Source organism: Lissotriton vulgaris, chromosome 6 (genome assembly GCF_964263255.1).
Source record: "Lissotriton vulgaris chromosome 6, aLisVul1.2, whole genome shotgun sequence".
NCBI classification, from domain to species: Eukaryota; Metazoa; Chordata; class Amphibia; order Caudata; family Salamandridae; genus Lissotriton; species Lissotriton vulgaris.
In genome coordinates, this window is record NC_141694.1 from 1522924462 (window position 1) to 1522946911 (window position 22450).

At 38.6% G+C, this 22450-nt stretch overlaps 1 protein-coding gene across 2 annotated transcripts in view; it reads right to left on the minus strand.

The window, feature by feature from the left end:
* TMX4 (thioredoxin related transmembrane protein 4) overlaps positions 1 to 22450 on the minus strand; it is a 378667-nt gene that overhangs the window by 338128 nt on the left and 18089 nt on the right. The window lies entirely within an intron of this gene.

The following is a 22450-nucleotide window of genomic DNA, read 5'->3' on the forward strand; positions in this document are numbered from 1 at the left end:
AGAATATGTGAGTATTGATGTATATAAGTGAGTATATGTGAGAGTGAGATATTGTAAGAGTTCCTGTTTAAATAAGTATGTCTTTCTATAAGTGATTGTTTTAGAGAGTAAGTATGTGTAAGTTTCCTTAGAAGTAAGGTGGTAGTGGGTGTATAGCTGTATATGCAAATAAATGGATGTTCAATAGTTTATTTGCATGTGTGAGTATGTGTGTGAGTAACTTTTGGATGACTGTCAGTGTCTAACAGGATGTATATGTGTATCACTACATATGATAAGTGAGTATATGTATGATTAACTATATAGAACTTTTCTGGATGAGTGGATGTGTATATAAATGGTGGAATTACTGAATTGGTTGTTGTAACTGGTATGGGTATCTCCATATTTTTGAAAATGTTTGTTTCTATTTTTGAATAAGTGTTTCAAAGGTTACATTACACTGAAAGGAGGTCTGTCATTCTGTCACAAGGATGGTGTCATCAGTGATGTCATGAGTGATGTCACTGACCATGTCATGAGTTATGTAATATGTGACGTCATCAGCAGTGCATTGCAGGTGCGCAAGTTATAGTGAGTCCAACTAACTATAACGTGGGAATTTCAATGGTTTTATGTCAGTAAAATTTCCAGCTAACTATAACTGGTGTGAAACCTCTGTTTTTTTCAGTGAATTTAATAGTTTTTTTTAAATGCTAATTCCTAACTATAACTGGTCTGAAACCTATGGTTTTTTCAGTGAATTTCATAGGTTTTTTAAATGCTAATTCCTAACTATAACTGTTGTGAAACCTATGGTCTTTTCAGTGAAAAAAAGTTTTTTTAACAACAAATTTCTATAGCTATGTAATGTAATATTTTTTTAAATGAATCCTATATTGTATATTTATGTAATACTATTTTTTTTAGGTATATACATATTTTTTTTTGTTTGCCCTGGAGCGCTCCCGGTGCACGTACCGGTGCGCGTACTGGGCGCGCCCCGCAAAATGTTAAACATTTTTTTTTTTTTTTTTGGCCTATATGGGCCTCATAAATCCCCCTCAGAAAACCTAGAGGGTCAGGGAATGTCACCCGTGCCCCTTTTTACCCATTCCCAACGTTCTTTGCCCTCCATCTTGTGTCTCAACATTACCGAAACACAAAATGGTGGACTCCTGTAGTGCTCCCGGTGCGCGTACCAGAGCGCGCACCGGTGAGCGCTCCCAAAAAAAATGTGGGAAGTTAATTTACATAAAAACCACGATAGACACTTTCACCAAATATAGAATAGGCCCTACTACATAGCAGTCCCTACCATTTTCCCAAACTTGGTGGTATTCCATTGAGCCATTTAGACTGTAGCCCTGTCTAAATATCCTGAGGTAAATTACATGACAAAAACACATATGAAAGTGTTGGAATTTACAAGCAATTAAAATGTTACTTACATTTTGTACTTTTATGTGCTGGCATTTGATTGGTTAAGTACATGAATGTATATGAAAAATGAGAAGGAAACACAGCCATTTTGTACTACCTGAGGTACATTTCAAAAGGATTTTGACTGAAAACTTCAACTGCTTTCACAAAGGTAAGTTGTTAATTTGAAAGGGGAACTATGTTGTGCACTTTAAGTTAATTTGGGAAAACGTTTTCTGATAGTTATATACTGTCCCTCTGTAATAGTTATAGATTGAGATAGGCTTCTCTGTTATAGTAATGGATTGAGTTAGGCTTCTCTGGTATAATTATGAATTTACTTAGGCTTCATCAAATGCAATTTTTAATAATTTTACTTCCTGCCTGAAACCATACACTGCCCAAAGATAACTTCACTGTTAAAAACTCAAAAGTACATGTATGAACTTAAACCCAACAGTGCCCTAACTCTACTGATATAGTTATTTTTTATGCAATTTACAGCAAGAAAATGGAAGGAAAACAAGACAAAATTAATATTTCTTTCGAAGTTGTTGTTGAAAACAATCCTAAGGAAGATATGGATGACTTGGACTTTATGGATCAGTCTCTGGACCAACAATTACTTGACAGCGTTGAAACAATAGAATCATTGAATCAAAATGAGGACATTCCAGATGAGCTAATGTTAGAAGTTCTTTTAAATTTTGAAAAATCACAACAATAAATTTATATTTAAAATTTAAAAATTGTTTGAGACATTATTCATTATTATATGTAATTCAAGAAATAGTACCAAAATGATTATAATATAAAGTGAGACATATAGTATACTGTGCAACTTTTTTGTGTTACATAATAAGTTTGATCATAGTTACTTCCTTTCTCCCACTATATTATCTCCAATGTGTACTTGACATCTCTTTTTCATCTCCTGCCTCCTTTCTCTCACTGTCTGTCTCTAATGCACCATATCACCGCCAATTTTGTGTAGATTCAGAAGAGAGTAAAATGTAATACTTGAAAACATCATAAGGGAGCAGGGTAGACTACCCATCATTCCCTAGGCCTTCTCAGGGAGGGCTTAAAGGATCTATTTCTTCTTTCCTGACAGACTATGGTATGGATTCCATATACCACAATAACATATGTAACAACATGCAAGATATCTACAGAGGAGTATCTACAGAGGAGACGGTGTACAACACAACAACTCTATTCAGAGCTACCCTACCTCTAAGCACTTAAAATTATTATTTTACTGTTTCACTGGGTTTTCCCCATGGTACACTCCCCGGTACGCTCCCCGGTGCGCGTTCCGGGCTCTCCCCCCGCGAAATTGAAAAAAAAAATGTTTTGGCCCACAGGACCCTTTAATAGCCCCCACATCAAACCTAGGGGGTCAAGGGGGGTCTACTCTGCCCCCTTATGGTTATTTCCCCCTTTGTTTTTCCCACCTCTTGTGTCTCGATCCTACCGAGACACAAGATGGCGGCCGCTCCAGACTGTTTAGAATGTTTACAGACACCCGAGAGCCAATCAGCTTTCCGCGCGCAAGTCGCGTAGCGCACCCGGAGCTCGCCCCGGTGCGCCTACCGGGGCGCGGCCATAGATATATATATTTTTTTTAGCCTAAATTATTCAAAATCCACTGGAGCACATATCTTGAGACATAGCAAAGGCACATCGGGCTACCAGTCCCTACAATTTTGCCAACTTTGGTGGAAATCCATTCAGCCGTTCGGGCTAAAAGTGAGGTCGACCAACCTATGGAAATTAACATGGGGAAAACACGTTTTGGGACCCCCCCTTTTATCTCTGCCCCCGCTTGACAAATCCCCCCCAAACTTTCAGGAAAGGACCAGAGCGCTGCGAGGCTAATTTGGGGAAATTTTCAGGCAGATTCCTCAACCGGCTCCAAAGTTATTCACAATAGAATGTTGAGATTTTGCATTGAAAATAATCTTAACTATAACTACCTACTGACGACCGCCAGTAGGTAATATATATATATATATATATATATAAATATATATATATATATATATATGCATATATATATATATATATATATATATATGCATATATATATATATATATTTATATATATATGTATAATCCACAGTTTGCTTATATGCAAGACGCGCACTCAGGAGATTACAGCAGCAGATTTCTTTATTCTCAGTTCGCGCAAACTGTGGATTATCGAAATTTTCAGCATTGGAGGTCCGCCGAATCTGCGCGCCACCTGACTTTGGGAGAGAGGATCCCGGAAGGACCTTTCATGTTTGGTTTGGATATATATATATATATATATATATCAACGCTCCGCTTGTACCTCCTCACGGCGCACTTGAAGATCGGGTGCCTCAGACGCGGCGGTGCAGCCGCGAACATATCACGCTCATCCTTCCACCGTTTGGAAACAGGAAAAGGCACTCACAGGGCTTACTGCAAAAATAGGTTTATTTTCAAAAGTCCGTGGACGCAAACATGAAAAAGATGCGTTTCGCCTATGGCTTAGTCTCGTATTTCATAAAAGCCGCCATTGAAACATTCTCTTTTAAACTATTGGTTGTTACACAAGTCACATGATGTCAACGTGTCAACAAAGTCAAGGAGGGACTGCGGCGTATCTTATTTGGCCGCCATCTTATCACTGTAAAAGACTAGCCTTAACACAGCTTAACAGTGTAACAGATATGCCTGAATGATATTATTTCTAGCACTTGTTAATTACTAGATGACATTAACAAATGACAGTTATCATGCCGTGTATCGGCAAAGTTAATGTTGTAAAACAATAGTTCCGCCGTGTATTGGCTTAGCCCTCCTACTTGAGACAACAATAATTCTACAATTCATATGACAATGATAATTTCAAAATAGTTTAAAAACATGCAGCGCACAGATTCTTTTTCTTAATCTCCTAAATTGACCAACATCTCCTCACACATGTTGAGTCCATTCGGAGTTTTAGTTCCCAAATCAATTATATGCCAAGATTCCAGTCTTCTGAGCTTCCTGACTCTGTCTCCACCTCTGACTTGTGCTGGTACATGATCAAGACCAAAATAACGCAACAGATCCCTGTTGCTGTTATGCTTCTCAACAAAATGTCTCGCTACTGGATAATTCACATCACCTTTCGCAATTGCCCTCATGTATTCTAATATTCTTAGTTTCACAGAGTTAATTGTACTGCCTATGTAGCAGAGGCCACATGGGCACTGTAAACAATACACCACATAGTTGGTCTGACATGTAAGATATTTAGAAATAAATCTCGGTCTGTTTCTAAACGGTGAAAGGATGAGCGTGATATATATATATATATATATATATATATATATATATATATATATATATATATATATATATATATATATAGTCACAATCTCAGCATTCTCTCACCAGGAGCCCAATTTCTGGATACCAGCGGCGCAGAAGAAGAGAGGAAGACCCAAAGTGCAGGTGAGCAGTGATTTTAGTTAGTAGCGTGGAAGGCCCACCTCAGCATAACGTTTCGGCCTACACAGAGGCCTTGGTCACATGACGCATGGGGAAGGGAAGGCTGAATTTAAAGTGCAAGTGCAAAATAATTTGAACCGTGATTGGTTGCAACAATCACATGCTACTATAGCAAATTAATAGACATGGATGACATGTTATTCGGCTGGTCAAAGAATTGCGGGGTAATCCCCGTTTAAATAGCAAGTTAGAGTGTAACCAATTATATCCAGATATGAAATTTTGTGTACAATCAAATGATACTATATATTTACATAAAGCAAATAAGCAAATAAATTTCATTATGAAGTATACACCACAAAATATTGATAATAAATATATATTCGATTAAATATCGTAAATATATAAAAACTGGACAAAAAAGCAATAAAAAGTTAAAATGCATAAATACAATTAAACTAATCATAGACAGGCACCCTAATAAACATATTTGTATATTGCACATTGATAAAATTTAATGCTATTATGAATACATCACGGAGGAGATAATATCTGTTTAAATACATTATCGCAGCCTCCGATGAAAATAATACGATGGTGATATCATCACTTGACCACCCTGCATTTTAGAGCATATGATGTTGCAGCCTATATATTTTTATTTTTTTTGATCTAGAAGTGTTTGTGGAAAATGACAATCTCCACACCAGACTCTATAGGAAGCCAACGGCGGGTAATGCCATGTTACACGCGGCTAGCCACCACCCTAGGAGTCTGATCAAGAACGTCCCCTATGGTGAATACCTGCGCCTCAGAAGGAACTGCTCAGCGGAAACAGATTTCCGAGATGCCCAGAAAGATGCTAGTAATAGGTTCCTGGCTAGGGGCTATTCAAAAAGCATATTACAACAGGCAACCGTGAAGGCAGAAGCCATCAATAGGAGGGATCTCCTAGTGGTGAAGGAGGCACAGACTGAGGATGATCAGGTGAGAATGATCACCACATTCAACACTAAGTCAGGGGATCTAGTCCACACGTTCAAGAGAAACTGGCACATTTTACAAACAGATAACATCTTGAAAAAACACCTTTCTGATAGGCCAATGATCACTTATCAAAGATGTCAGTCCCTATCAGATCACCTAATCCATAGTCATTTCTCCCCTTCAACTGAATCCCCGGCTGTCAACAGGACAAAAGGTTTTTTCCCGTGCTTGCGCTGCAAAGCATGCAAGTATAGTAAGAAAGTAAAAGAGCATCCAGGAAGATCTGGAGAGGACAACCCGTATAGGGTGATTATGAAACATCTGAACTGCAACTCAGAATATACAGTATATTGTCTAGAGTGCCCATGTAAGAAGCGTTACATATGTAGCACCATAAAACCCACAAAACTGAGAATATTGGAACATATGAGGGCTATCGCGAATAAAGACAAACCTATCCGGTAGCCTGTCATTTTGCTGAATTCCACCGAAGCAATAGAGACTTACTCAGTTACTACTGTATAGATCAAATTAAATGGTCAGAACGTGGTGGGGACAGGGAGAAACTACTCCGCATCACAGAGTCCAGGTATATCATGGACCTCAAAACAATGACACTGTGTGGTCTTAACAATGATGCAGAAATGTGGGTACACCTGTGAGATATGAATAGTTACAGCCCCAAACTGGCTAACTAAAAACTATAATTCAGTCCCACTTACTATACTTGCTAAACTCCCATGACTAACCTTGTAAATATGTAAATATCTGTATCAAATATGTTTAGGATTCGAGCCCATACAGGGCTACATAATGCAAATGAAAACAAACTGTGAAGTACTTTTAGTTTGTTAATAATATCTGGTCCTAGGGGATACACCCCAGTATAACATCTTCGGGAATCCTAATGAATTCAATCTCGAACAAAGGAGAATGAAATGGTACATTATATATTTGATAATGTGAACAAAACAGAGTGTGCACAATAATAATGAAATGTTTGTTGTTGTCAATGTTTTTAATTTTGGACTTGAGCACTTTATATTCGCTATTTTAACCAATGTGTGATCTATGTAATACTACATTACAAGATGGCCGCCACTTTGATTGCAATTCACCATCATTGATGTTGATGATATTGAAAAGTTTGGTGGGTTTAAAATGGCGATCGTATGTCTGAACAAACTGACACTGATGAAGTTTTTTAGCGAAACGCGTCTGTCGGGGGTGAAGGGGGTTTGAAAATAAATTGATTTTGATATCTGGACACCCAATTGCTTGCCGTTTTGCGACCGGATTGGTTGATTTGTGCTGCGATATATATATATATATATATATATATACACATTTTTTTTTTTACACAGTCCTTCCAGCCAGAAGGAAAAACGGGTTGCACTCCCGTAGTTCTTTTGCAATTTTTTTTATTTTCTTTGCTCCTCCATGTGCAGGGATATAGGTGAGAAACCGATCTATGTGTTTCGGTATCTCCAAATACCTTGCTCACGATGAACTGACCTCTTGTCAGCCACCCATAGAAGTATTCAAACAGTTGTTACATTATTTCCTGTTGGTGATACACACGCCCCTTTGCATTATGGAGGATGTAGTTTAATATTTTCCACTCTCGTGAAAGTGAAGTTTGATATGGCAATGATACTGGTATTGCCCCATTCTCCCAAGTGAACCATACTACCCAATGTATTCTACATTAAAATGATACAAGAAAATATTCACAAAGTTATAATGCAATTTATCTAAGGGGAACTAAATTAAAACGTAAATATTTTCATTTTGATCAAAGAGTCACTTTTTTCATTTACATCTTTTTCCTTTCCTTCATTTTTCTTTTGAATATCCCTCTAGTGGAAAGTGAATTATATCCCTCCGTGAGAAAGATGGGTGGCACAGATGCCTTCCAGGACTCACTTTGATCTCTAGTTACCCCTTGTGTTAGTGTTGCTGTATTGTTTTCTTTTTTCCTTTTCCTTCATTTTCCGATACCAGTTCAGTGCATTCCAGAGAAACTTTTTTCAATTACAAATGAATATATAGTTCTTCCGATTGATTTAGACCATGTGGATTTAATGTTCGCAGATTTAGAATGGGACATGATTACTTTTGACTCAACAGATTTTCTGTGTGTGTGTATATGTATATATATATATATATATATAAATATATATATATATATATATATATATATATATATATATATATATATATATATATATATATATATATATATATATACGCGAAAACTCCAAACACCACCTTCAATCCCAACTCGGATCGGCGAAGGAAGCAGGAGACGAACCACCAAGATGAATTACAGGTTTCTTTATTGCATTCCCAGCTGGGTAGAAGGGCACAACGCATTTCGGGCTGAAACAGCCCTTGTTCACCTGCAAAAGACCAAATGTAACTTTTTGCTTTTTGTAATGCTGGTGACACTCCCGTAGCCCGCCTCCTAAGTGGTCATGTGACCATAGAAATGGAAAACATACTGAGCGTTCAATATCTTATGTGCAAAATACGCCATAAATAACAATATATGAAGTTAACCTTATATTGAAATATATTAACAGTGAAATCAGAAACATGATTATAAAATTAATACATCAAAGAAGTACTCACACTTGGAATAAACGAAAAGTTTATTTTTCAAAGGCTACGCGTTCCAACAGCAAAACTGTCTTGATCACACCATTTGCCTAGTGATACAGGAAGTCTTTACTTAGGTATGGACACCGACAAAGGACTATTGTTTGGTAAATAGATGGTAAAATATACATGTTACAGAGTGCATCTATTTGGTATTAAGACATTTGATGCACCAAGTGAAATATAGATTTATATATCCACTGATTCTTCAATGCAGATTGATGTATATATAATACATATTTAAATAACAAACCAAACCACATTTACTGAATGATGCTATCAGTGATGTCATCAGTGATGTCATTTGAGATGTCATCAGTGATGTCATCAGTCATGTGACTGACCATGTCACGAATGATGTAATATGTGACATCATCACCAGTGGATTGCGGGCGCAAGAGTTACAGTTAGTACAACTAACTATAACGGAGAAATTTCAATGGTTTTGTATGAGTGAAATGTCCAGCTAACTATAATACCCCTGAAACCTATGGTTTTTTCAATGAATTTCTCAGGTTGTTTAAAGGATAATTCCTAAATATAACCTGCTTGAAAACTATGTTTTTGTCAGTGAATTTCAAAGGTATTTTAAATGATAATTCCTAATTATAACGTTCACCACTTCCCCATATTTTCAACAAGAAGTCAAATCCGCAATGCTACCTAAAAAACCAGGCAATAGTTCCACTTACCACAACATTTAACTAGTGTAAGTATGTTAACTATGTACTGCGTGAATTAAATCCAACTCACACCCATATTTAAGGAGGAATATTTGATAGAGGTACAAATTATACACTTCGGACATCCAACAAAATCACAATACCCAGCGCCACCACCAGTACAACCACCCCTTCTGAACCCTCCCCCTCTACTACCTCAGAGGCAGTGCAAAACAGGACAATGGACCTTCCTAAAAATAATATAACCCTTCAACAGCACACTAGCTCAATGTTCAGAGATGTGGCAACCAACTATGAATAAGGGAAGGAACTCGAACATCAACAATAATGTACACAATGCTAACACTACCGGTGATATGCTATACACAACTCACTACACAAACCAAAAACTTTTCTGTGTGTAGATATACTATTGATACGTGTAGTATACCGCACGGTCGACGTAACCATATTATCTCAGACAATGGGGAATATTTCAGTCATGTAGCCGTGTTGTCTTCCCCCCTTGAAGCAGAAGTGGAGTAGGCTGCTCCAACGTACGCAACGTCAGTGTAAGACTATAAATAATTAGCACATGCCTTGTGCTGGATTCACTTCTGCAAAGAGAAGAGACTCTTCCGCAGCGAAGGTCCTCACCCTGCTACGTGGCTGCCACCATGACCATGTGCCTCCTCGATACAGGCCCATTGCGAACTCATGGCCACAGCACCGCAAACTTATTTCTGTATCGACTACTCCCTTCGATCTACACTGCGGACAGCAGGATTCACTACTTGAATTCAGCTTTGGATCTACACTACGCACAGCATTGAAGTTATCCTTGATTTATGTAAGGCAGAGACAATTCTACTCTATGTCCTCAGACGTTGTTAAAATAAGTGATACAAATTCTTCATCGATATCTGTGCTGACTACTGCCTTCGATCTACAGTGCGGTCAGTAGAGTTTAAAACTTGATACCAGTGGGCGCATCAGCACTACAGACAACATTGAATTCAGTCTGGATTTATTTAAGGCAGAGGCAATTATACTGTGTCCTCAGATTTTGTTAAAGTATGTGACAAAAAAAGCATTCCTCGATGTCTGTGTCAACTACTGCCTTCGATCTACACTGCAGACAGCAGGGTTCACAACTTGAATTCAGCTTTGGATCTACACTATGCACAGTATTGAATTTAGCCTTGCTTTTTTTAAGGCACAGACAACTGTACTATATGTCTTCAGATTTTGTAAAAGGATGTCACTAAAAGCATTTGTCTATAACTGTGCCGACTACTGCCTTCAAACTACACTGCCGACAGCAGTGTTCACAACTTGAATTCAGCTCTGCATCTACACTATGGACAATACGAAATTCAACCTTGATTTATTTAAGGCAGAGACAATTGTACTGTATGTATTTAACTTTTGTTAAAATAAGTGACAATAATCATTCGTCGATATCTGTGCTGACTATTGCTTTCCATCAATAGTGCGGACAGCAGGGTTCACAACTTCAATTCAGCTTTGCATATACACTACCGACAGTAGGGAATTCAACCTTGATTTATTTAATGCAGAGATAATGCTTCTTTCAAAAACTTCTTTTATATCAGTTATAGATTTAGTTGAATAATAAAATTCACGCTGCAAGTGCAAAGGCACACTTAATGGCAATCTACATTTCTGACAGCACATATCACAATTTGAACCTCACTTAGTCTTCATTGGAAACTTAAATTTCTTTTTTGGAGACAAAAACAGCTACACCACTGGAAGGATCATCTGAATCTGATCATTTTGTTGCTGAAGAATTGATAACCATCGATGGTACTTTTTTTCCCCCACAAAGTACATGCAGCCCAGCATGCGACAGTCAATGCTTTGAGTGCAGCCCGTTCAGACCATGCATCATCGCAGGGTGAGCACACGCTAAACACCAGACGTACCACTAACTCAGTACACCATAAATAATAACCACAAGGCTTTATTAAGGCAAAAATCAGTAGTCAAAAAACATTACCCCCAGTGCGGCCTACCCGGACCACTCATCATCACAGGTTATGTACACGCTCCATCTCAAAGGTACTACTAACTCAGTGCACCATAATTCATCGCCACATGACATTCAAGCAGAATTCAACTGACTCTTCATTTATTATTTATAGAGTGCAGTACCAAACAAAATATAACGTACCTTGCCAGCACACACGTGCATACTGGTTGTCACTTTGGCCCATATAATTTCCTGTTATAAGACTGACTCTGGCCCCTCATCACAGAACGGAAAGTTGATGTGGCCCCCGCCAAAAAAAGTTTGGGGACCACTGCTCTAGGGTGTCAACTTCATTGTTGCCCAAAGACGCACCCAATATTGCAACAGCTTTAAGGAGATTTCTAGGCTTTAATGAGATTGCTAGGTGGATGCTGCTGATTGCCAAGTCAAATCTTACTGGTATAACCAATTGTCGATGCCCTCTGATGAAGTATAGTCCTCCTTCTCCCAACTTGTGATCCCTAAGACAAGATGTTAGCCAGCCTTACTCCTAGGTAGTCGAAATTTCAAACCTATTCAAGCGGGACCCCTCTATTGTCATCTATTGTCATCCTGCATCTAAATAAATGTGATCTATAATGCTCCATTTTGAACCTTTTGTTTTATAATTTGCCAAGCAAGATCTACATCGCCAACTATACTTGGAAGAGTTGAGTTTGCTTGTTAGAATTTGGGTCTCCAGTTTGCAGAGATGTGCACCCTGTCCAAGTAGGGACTACAATCCTAATCAGAGAAAGTCAAATACACAACCTAATTTAACCTGTACTAATCCTCTGGTAGCTTAGAAGAGAGCAGTCAGGCTTACCTTAAGAGGTAATGTGTAAAGTATTTGTGCACACTTTAAATACAGTAACACAGTAAAAACACCACAAAAGACTACACACTAGTTTAGAAAATAGAAAGTATTTATTTAAGTTAAACAAGGCCATAAATGGCAAAAATCTGATAAGTAGAAGTCGAGATATGGATTTTAGAGAATAAAGGCAAAAACAGTGCTTAGAAATCAATAGCTCTAACAGGTTACTTGAGGCCACGCTAGACCAGGGTAAATCCAGAGTTCAGGTCGACCGTGATGGAGGGCAGGCCGGCTACAGGACCAACACAGGGACCACTAAAAAAGTACCTTGGATGGAACAACTGTCAGCTCAGAAGACTCAATGCGTTGTTGTCAAGTCTCGCAGAGGGTTGCTGCGTCATCGTTGAGCCCCGTTAAGGTCCAGGTGCTGTGACGTCATTGAGCTGGTCAGACTTCATTGTCGAGCCACATCAGCGGAAGGATCACTCTTGTTGTCTTGCCGTGGCTGCGTCAGCATCGAAGGGGGATGTATAGGAGCTGATCGGAGCAAAGTCGCAGATGGGTTGATGAATTAAAGTAGCACCAGCAAAATGTCAAGAAGTCTTTAATGACCCTGAAAATTTAGAAAACAGGACGCCCTTGGAGAAACTTTGGTTCAAGGATATAGAGAACAGGTCCAGTCCTTCTCACTCCCAGGCAAGAAGCAGCAGGCAGCAGGCCAAAACAGCAAAGCCGATAGCAAAGTGGCAATCCCTCCTACAGCGCAGCACTCAGGAGGCAGCAGGCCAACACAGCAAAGCATTTAACAAAGTCTCTGCTCCTTCTGCATCACAGCGGCTCATTCCAGGCAGAATGTCCTTGGTTACAGCAATGTTCTGATTTGGTGATGTCAGGGCCTTTGAAGATCACAAGGTCCCAGCCTTTCTTGCCCTGGTCCCAAACTCACTACATGGGTGTATGCAGCTTTTTGGGCAGGGACAGACACAGCTTTATTCAGGTGCTCCTTTCATGCAATTTAACTGAGGAAGGCCCAACAGACTGGTGATGGGCTATCAGGATTCAAATGCCACACCCCACCTCCCTTTGTGTGACTGTCTAGAAGGAATTCATAAAGCCCAGCTGTCACCCAGCCCAGACGTGTATTCACAGACAGGGAGAGGCAGAGAATGGTTAAAGTAAGAAAGTTAGTTAGAAAAAGTTCACTTCAGACATAGACATTAGTAACAACTAAACCATTGTTTGGTCAGAAACATCTAAACAGGGCAAAATATTTACCTCTACACTTTCATATAAAGATAAATAATTAATCAAACCACGCAAACCAATCGAATTAAATTAAAACATAAAATTAAAATATTGCAAGCATTTTATTAAAATATATAAACCAATGAATTCATATATTAAAAAATATTTTCTAACAATACATTTCCTATATTACATAGAAATAACTGTGACATATATCTCACTTTACACAATAGGAAAATACATTACAAATCCACACGAGAGAGAAAACATAAAATCAGACAGTTGCCTTTGTCATTGTTTTGACATATCCTCTATACATATAGAAATGCTGTCTGGTAAGGCTTCTATTTATGCAATCCCACAACAGCATTCCAACAGGGATTATGTCATCAAAGTAGCGTTGATGCGTTTCGATGGTTATTTTCTTTTATTCCATCTTTATCAAGACATTTGTTCAGTTTTCTCTATATAGATCCCTGATTGCTATCAGTCCTTTAGAATATATTAGGACTTTACTCCTAATGGAACCAGGTGATATCTCCAATCTCTCGATCTGCTATTGCGGTTTATCAATCTAAAATTTACAAGCTGCCACCTTCTTGTTCCTTTGTAACTGACCGAAGTGTATTTAAACTATTATTTCAGAGGCTCAATAGGTTTAAACTGCCTCAAAGCACCCCTTTTTATAAGTTGCTGAAATCCTCAATGTGTGTACATAATATTCTTCACAACTGTGGGAGCACATAATTCCTCCTCCTTAACGATATGCTTCTTATTGGCAGCCTCAGTCCTGCAGCGTATTCCCTCTCCTTGCAGTTATCCTGGATAACCGCAAGGAGAGGGAATACGCTGCAGGTATGCTTTTTAAGAGTACCTTATCCTTTTGGTAGTCAAGGGGCCTCTCCCTTTTTCTAATCATAAAGTAAGAAAATACCCACTTTCTTAAAGTGCCATTTGCAGACTTACTATTTAAAATCCAACATCACCATCGGTTATGATTTTAAACTGTAAGCTCAGAGACACTCAACTCCAAATCTCTATTTTTCCGAATTGGAATCTACACTTAAAATATGTTTTGAGGTAATCCCAAGGTTCACCTATTGGAGGGATAGGACTTGCAGTACTGAAAAACAAATGAAGCGGTTTTTCACTACCAGGACATGTAAAACTCGAAAGTACATGTCCTACCTTTTACATACACTGCACCCTGCAGATAGGGCTGCCTACAGCCTAGCTTAGGGGTGACTTATAGGGAGGGAGCACATGCAGTAAGCACTGGTTACAGTGGTAAAGTGCCCAGAGTCCTAAAGCCAACAAAAGCAAGGTCAGAAAAAGGACAACAGGAAGGCAAAATGTTTGGGGTGACCCTGCATAAAGGGCTAGGTCCAACATTGCTCACCCATGGAAACTTGAGCCATTTATTTGTGTCCCCCACAGTCAAATTTCACCAGTCGCAACTGGTTGGATTCTACGATTAAACCTTCGATCAGTACTTTAAATGTGTGGGTACTATCAGCTACCGAGTACTTGCATTTATTTATTTGGAAAGAGAGGGTACAGGCACTTCCCAGGAGGAGTTCATACTTTTAATTGGGAATCACCCTCACTGCTCATTAGCAAAGAGGTACTATGGGGTACCAGCACTTCTATATTTCATTTAAAGCATTGAGTTCTTATTCAGCATACACACTGTGCATCATTTCCACTTGCAGTGTTACAGCACTCTTTCATAGCTGCAGTCAGTTAGGTTTTTTGGGAGGTTGAATGTTCTGGCAAAGTCATTTGTGAATATCTGCTTGCAGCATTCATAAGACTGTTATATCCCTGCTTAAGATTTGCTGTTATCCCTGCCTTTGCTACAAGATCAGTGGTAATACAGTGTAAAAATCTTCTATCAGGCACTGTTTCATCTCTTAACGTTAGAGCATATGTAGTCTGGAATCTTCTTAGAGGGGCTGCTTCATCTCTAAATGTCAGGGTATTTGTAGTCTGAAACAATTTAAGAGGGAAACATCCATTAGTAGATAAAGTAGTGAAGGTCTACATGTGTTACCAAATAGCTTTGCTAGAAATTGATTCCATAAGCAAATTATGTGATCCAATAGACTTGTCATTTGTGGGTATCCTAAAAAACATAAGGACAATGGATAGCTGGTTTACACTTTAGAGAAAGCCACTGAAGACATCAATGATGATTCATCATGCTCAAAACAAAGTGATTTAAGTCAAAAGAAAACGAAGAGTCGTAAATACGATGGTGAATATATATCAATGGGTTTCACATGTTCAGGTTCAGAACATGAACAGCAACCACAATGCGTGCTATGTTATCAAATGCTAGCATGGTGAGCATGCTGCTCGCTGCAAGCTTAGGGGATGGCCGAGTTAATGCGCTATGTATCACTATTGGAAGGTCGGGATTACCACACCGTGTCTAACTCAATGATGTCAGCCAAGAGAGGCAGCGTCCAATGGCTACTACCGAGACATCAAACGAGCCGAGTCAGGTTGTGAATGAGACAATGGTAGGTGGAGGACCCGTGGATGTCATGTTCTGCTGTTGCCTGCGGCGGCATGAGTTAGTACCTGTAGTTTTGGAAGTAAGTTGTGAGGCTGCAGAGTTAATGGCACTGCTCACACTTCTGCATGGTAATTTAAATTCTAGATCCCCAGCATCACTGCCGGACCCAACCCCACATGCAGCCTAGAGCACAGCTGCTGCTGAGCCTGAATGCCCGGGGTGGCACATTTGACTAAGGGAGTCATTGCGGGCTGGAGGACTCGGAGGCGGGGCGCCCTATGTAGTGTGAGCCACATACGACTTTCTTGAAATGATAAGGCGCTCCTTGGCTTACTCTTCCGTCCAGCTATGTGTGTGCCTCAGTCTCTTGCCCCTAATCAATGCCTGTGGTGGTCAAGTGCATAAGTTAGTGTAGTAACTCATTACTTAGGAATCTAATATTGGCCACTGGCTGAGGGGCTGGGCAGCAGGAAGCAGCGTGCCGACCCAGTCCGACCTCTTAGAGTTAATTTTTCAAATTCGGTATGACTCATTTTTGTTAAAAACTTAGCCCCCTGGCTGCCAGCTGTGAGCGGCAGTTATGAGTTGTCTCTCACCATAAAGTAGTGCAGACGGTTAGCATGCCTGCACCAAATAACGTATGCCTACACATCATGACAGCATGAACTATATTTTATGTAAGCAGCTCAGAGGGTTATTGCTTTAAACACGGAGATCCATTTCTTACTTGTGGTTCAGCCGCAAATGCGGCAGAGCTGGGAAACTGGATGGTGTGCTGACACGTGCATTTAAATGTTCCTGCTGGGGACTCGTGTACCTTGACATCAGGAACTGTATTTGATGTAGACAGCTCAGTGGGTTACTGCTTTTGCCACAAAGATCATTTTCTTACTTGTGGTTCAGCTGCCCCTGAGGCTGAGCTGGGGGGTGTTTTGATGTACTTAGGCATGGGTGTAAAAGCTCCTGCTTGAGAGCTACTTGTCTACTAGCAGTTTTGACTATCCATAAAGTAGGACAGAGGGTTAAAATGTATGCTGCAACTATCAGTTGCTTTGAACAACTTTCAAGATCTTCTTAGTGTTTCTTGTTGCTCAAATTGGTGCAATTTATGGTATGTATAATATTCCCTCATCTTCATTGTGTGATTTTGCTCCAGAGAAAGTGTCACGCTAAGACATGTAAATGTCACTCATAATCATACTAAAATCATGTAAATGTCGCACAAAGCAATCTGAAACCTTGGCACCTATGTAAATTACGAAGACACTTGGAAACTAAGCATGAAGAACATGCTACCAAATCCACACAACTCTTAAAAAATAAAAAGCAAGAAATCTGACAAAGCAGAAAAAATAATTAAGAAAACTGCAACAGGATCTTTTAATGAAAATGCTCTTAAAGCTTTATATGAAGTGTCCAATCTCATAGTAAAAGCTGGACAACCTCATACTATTGCTATAGAAATATTAGTACCTGCTGCTAAAGCCATGGTGAGTGCAATGGTTGGAGAAAAAGCAGCAAATGATTTAAATGTTGTGGCATTAGCTAACAACACAATAAAAAGCGACAACATAAAAGAACAGTTGATTGAAATAATTTGTATAAGTCAGCATTATAACCCACAAGTAGATGAAAAAAGTACGGGCATAGCAAATAAATCTCATCTGCTGTGTTACATTAGATATGAGTTTGTAGGGAACATTAATAAAGATTTACTGTTCTGCCACTATTTGACAACATATCACTGCTGAAGAGATCTACCACACTGTGAATACATTTCTGACATCAAATGGAATTCAGTGGTACAAATGTATAGGAATCAGCACAGACAGGTCGCGTGCCACGCCTGGGAGAATAACTAGACTTGTTGCACAAATAAGGGAAATTAAACACTCCATTGTATGGCATCATTGCTGCATTCATCGAGAATCATTAGACATTAAGACGATGATAAAGGATTATCAATTGTTAATCATATGTCTTAGCTGGAACCCTGAGGATCTGGCCCTTCAAGTAAAGTCTAGTAGACCTCAGTCAGCTGCTGACTCCTTGGATGATGTAATTGATTTATTCGGTATTGCCTTTCAAATTGTCTGCTGCGTATAATGTTGAAATACTTGGGTAAAATCAATAAAAATATTTTTAAAATGGTGAAAAAAAGTAGATGGCAAAGGAATTAAAAGAAGGTCTTCAATAAGTCAGTCAAAATTGTAGATTTTATCAAAGCAAGGTCACTAAATTCAAAGTTTTTTTAAGCAGCTTTGTCACTGTATCGATAGTGATCATCAGCAACCTTTGCTACATAAAGATGTATGATGCCTGTCGTCTTGTAATAGAGTTTTGGACCTTCTTTTTCAATTAAGAGATGAAATCAGAGTATTCTTCACTGAACTGAAATCTCAATTTTCACTTGATGAACGCCTAAATGACTATACTTGGTTAGCCATTATGGCATACACAGCAGATGTCTTCACTCAATATGAGTATGCAAGGAGTAGGTATCAAAATTTTTATTGTTGAAGACAATATTGAGGCAATGATAAAAAAATAAGTTAGATTTCTGGGCTTGTCATGTATCACAAAGAAATGTTGATTCTTACCAAAACCTGAAGACATTCTTGGAATCTGCTGATGATGAATTATCAATTGAATGTTGGAATCTTATTAGCCAGCATCTCCAAGCTATGCCATTTAGTTTTTGTGAGTACTTTCCACTTCCAGATTAAAACAAAAACTGGTTTAAAGATTCTTTTAATGCACATATTGACTATTTATTGGGGCTGGAGCAACTGCAGAAAACGGTTTGATTGAAATCTTTACAGACAGTGCACTTAAACTTCAATTAAAGGAAAATTCCTTGGCGTATTTTTAGCTGCATGCACGAACAGATGATCCTGAATTATCATACAAAGCACAGTAGATTTTTCCTTCTTTCGCACCACATATTTATGCAAAAAAAGCTTTTTCAGAACTTATGTACATAAAAATAAATACAGAAAGCACTTGAGAAATGTAGAATCTGACCTGAAGATTGAAAGTTCTGAAAGAAAACCAAACAGTGAAAAGTCAACTAGATGTAGCACCAACCTTCCCATTAAAATTTAGATTTTTTGCTAATTATTCTGTGTTTATTTTTTGTGAACTACTGTTTTAATGTTTAAATCGTACAAATTGTGTAAGGGTCCTCAGCTTCCAGCAGTGATTCAGTGGAGAATCCTCGGGAGTAAAAAGGTTTGGAACAACTATGTTAGGGTACTGACAGCGAACATCTGATGGAAACTGACGTATGTCATTACGACGCACACTTTTACAACGCGTTCCATTACAACGCGGTTGTAACAACACAAGTCGTTACAACGACTTGCGTTGTTGGGGCGCAAATTAAAACATTTTAATTAAATATTCCAACACCAGTCCCCGTGGATAGTAGGGAAGGTGTTGGGTTAGTAAATTAAATGATTTACTATCCTTGAGCGCCCCCCAGCGCAATTCGTTGTAACAACTTTCGTTGTTATGACCGCGTCGTAATGAAACTGCGTTGTAATGGTTGCGTCGTAAATGTCGCATACCGATGGAAACATCATGTTGTAAATATATTTAACAAAAATATCACCCTTTGGGTGTAGATGTTGCATTGTTAACTCCAATAGGTCAATGATTTTGTAAACAGCATTTCAGACATCATATATGTCCGTGAGAGTGCATTACTTATTGTCAATAGGACATTTTATGGGTGGTACATGGGGGTTGTCATGCAACCACCCTTGGCTTTTGTATCGAAGCCCTGTCTTCTAAAAAAAAGTAGTCAAACATCAAAAAATAAATCCATTGTGATATTGGTGTTATTGAGGAAATATGCTTTTATTTCTACAATATGTTTGGAGTTTGCATATGTGCTGCAGTGGACAGCACACATGCAAAGAGGAAAAAGTGGAAAACTTAGTTTAAGCATGGGATTTCTTACTGAAAGGGTACCTGAATGCCCAATGTATTGTTAAATATGAATTTACATGACATTTGTAATGCAAAAGTATTATATAAATGTACTTTGTAATTCAAAGTCCTTGATTTTAAGGGCAAACATTATAGGCATTAATTTTATAAATGAATTTTGGAAGCAATATATGAATGTTACAACAGCTTGACGTAACATTGTGAAAGGCCATAATAGTTTTCATACCTCTTCATTGCTGCTTTCCCAGTGAGTTACGTGAATTATATTTGAGACATTTTTTGCCTTTTCTGCTCCTTTAAAACATTTCTCTTGGATAACCTTCTAGCATTGCACTATCAATGTCTTCTTGTCCCCCGTTCTTACTGTTCCTTTCCTTAACTTGTCCTGTGATTTTTTATCCTTACCTATGTTTTCAAGTTCATTCTCTCTCGCCTAACCTAAATACTTTTTTTTGTGTCTCTTTTTACCTATCATTTCTCAACCTTCATGCTCCCTCTTGTAGCTGTGTCTGCACTTCTTCTAATTGATTGGCTACAAGACCTAGGTCCAGGTCGATTTGTTTCCTTTCAAAAACAGACTGTGTGAGATTTGGGGGAAATGACTAGAGGTCAGTTACAGTCTTCCTCTCTCCTAGCCCTCTTCACTGTTTGAGACGAATTAAGTTGTTTTTGCAAATGGAGCCAACAGCTTGCATCACTTTGCTGATGCTGTCGCCAATCACTGCAGTTCATCACTCTGGAAAATACAAGAATAAACTAGAAATATATAAAAACTACGGAAAGAAATAACATGGACAAAAGTACAGCCCTGCTTAAAAATGGGGTCTTGAGTGCACTCTCTTGAGGCCTTAAGAATAGAAACCATAGTCACTAGGAGAGGCCTTGATAGGGCATTCCTCTAGAAAAAGATAGATAGATAGATAGATAGATAGATAGATAGATAGATAGATAGATAGATAGATAGATAGATAGATAGATAGATAGATGGAAAGAGGAACTGCTAAAGCAGCTACCACTTCAATTAATCCTTTCCTGCTCGAGTAATGTCAAGCTGTTCATATTATAATGAAATCACCTCCCCCTTCGCCCTCTGATTTCTGAAATCCAGCTCTAACAGGTCATTTAGGATTTCAGTGGTAACCTCCAAGCCTTATTTGACTCAGTCATCCAATGTCTGCATCTCCTTGGTGCTCTCCCTTTGTATATTCTGCCGGAGAAAACTCTACCAGGCTTAGTGCCGGCACCTCACTAATACGCAGAGGCAGAACCAGAGACTAGTAAGCAAGAAGCCATGTCTAAATGGTTTCATCTTTAAATTTTTCTCATGAATCTACCTAATATGCATATTTTAAAGGCTTACTAACTCCTCTGCACAAAAGCAAGCACGTTCCCACTTATTCACCATCAGCATCAGTTCAATCTGATTCAAGTTTGCGGTACAACTATGAAAGGTTTACAAATATCTATTTTAGGAGTAGCTAATCAATTTCTATTGCATTCATTGTTTTTTACATTCCTTATTTGGCTAAATGCTATGAGAACAGCATTAAAAAATATTTCTTAATAGAAGTTGATGATTATGTATTTTAAAGAGTTCACCTTGGACGGCTAGTTGTATGATCCTAGGTGTTTGTACGTACCAAGCATTTTACCTATCACAATCAATCTGCAAACTACCACAATTTAGGATCAGGCAACTGTACATACCTTTTCCAATGCATAATTGATGCTGGATCACAAAGCTGTAAACTCTTAATGTAACCTCTTTCGTGCGTTGGACGGCATGGCCATCTGATGTCACGGTAGGCGTGTGCCTCACACCAATTTGTGCATGCATAGAATTTGCCCGCACAGCGGGGAAATGTGCGCTGCATCGAAGCAGTTAAAAGAAGGTTGATTTTTTACTTTTGGCACACAGATCTCGCCTCTACTATATATGGTGACTTACAAGACCCTCTTGTAGGGTTTGCGCCAAATCTGAGTGGAGAAACCGTTAGACAGCTTGTACATTTTGTGAGCACATTGCACCGGACTGCCATAATTAGAAAATAAAAAAGATGTCACTTTATTGTAAAAGAAAAAACTTTTTAATAATTAGGAAGGTGCACATGCTGAAGGAAATGAGTTGTCAATACTCTAATAATGATAAAGTGGGCCACCACAGCAAAAAGATAGATTTCCTACAATCTAATTAACTAGATTGTTATGAAAATTATTGATGTTGAAGAGTAAATATGAAGAGAGAAGATAACTGAATACCATGTGGAATTCACAGGGCAAACACTAAGGGCCAGATGTAGGTATCCAAATACCGGTTGGTAACAGCCAAAAATACCGATTTTCGGCTGTTACCGACCGGTATTTGGATACTGAGATGTAGGGCCACCTAAAATACAGATTCTGTAATTTTATCGAATCGGTAATTTTACAGATTCTGTCAAATTACCGAATCGGTAAAATTACCGAATCTGTATTTTTAGATGTAGGTAGCACTGTAATCAGTGCTACAGGGCTTTAAGAATTCGTTATTTACCACCAACTAGAAGTTGGTGGTAAATAATGAAAACCCTTTTAAAAGCATTTCTTTTGCTTTTTAAACAGTGCCATGTTGCAGACATACATGCCCTTAGGGTCAATTGGGTGGTAAAACACCGAATTCAGGTGTGCATGCACACCTGTGTAATGTGACACACAGA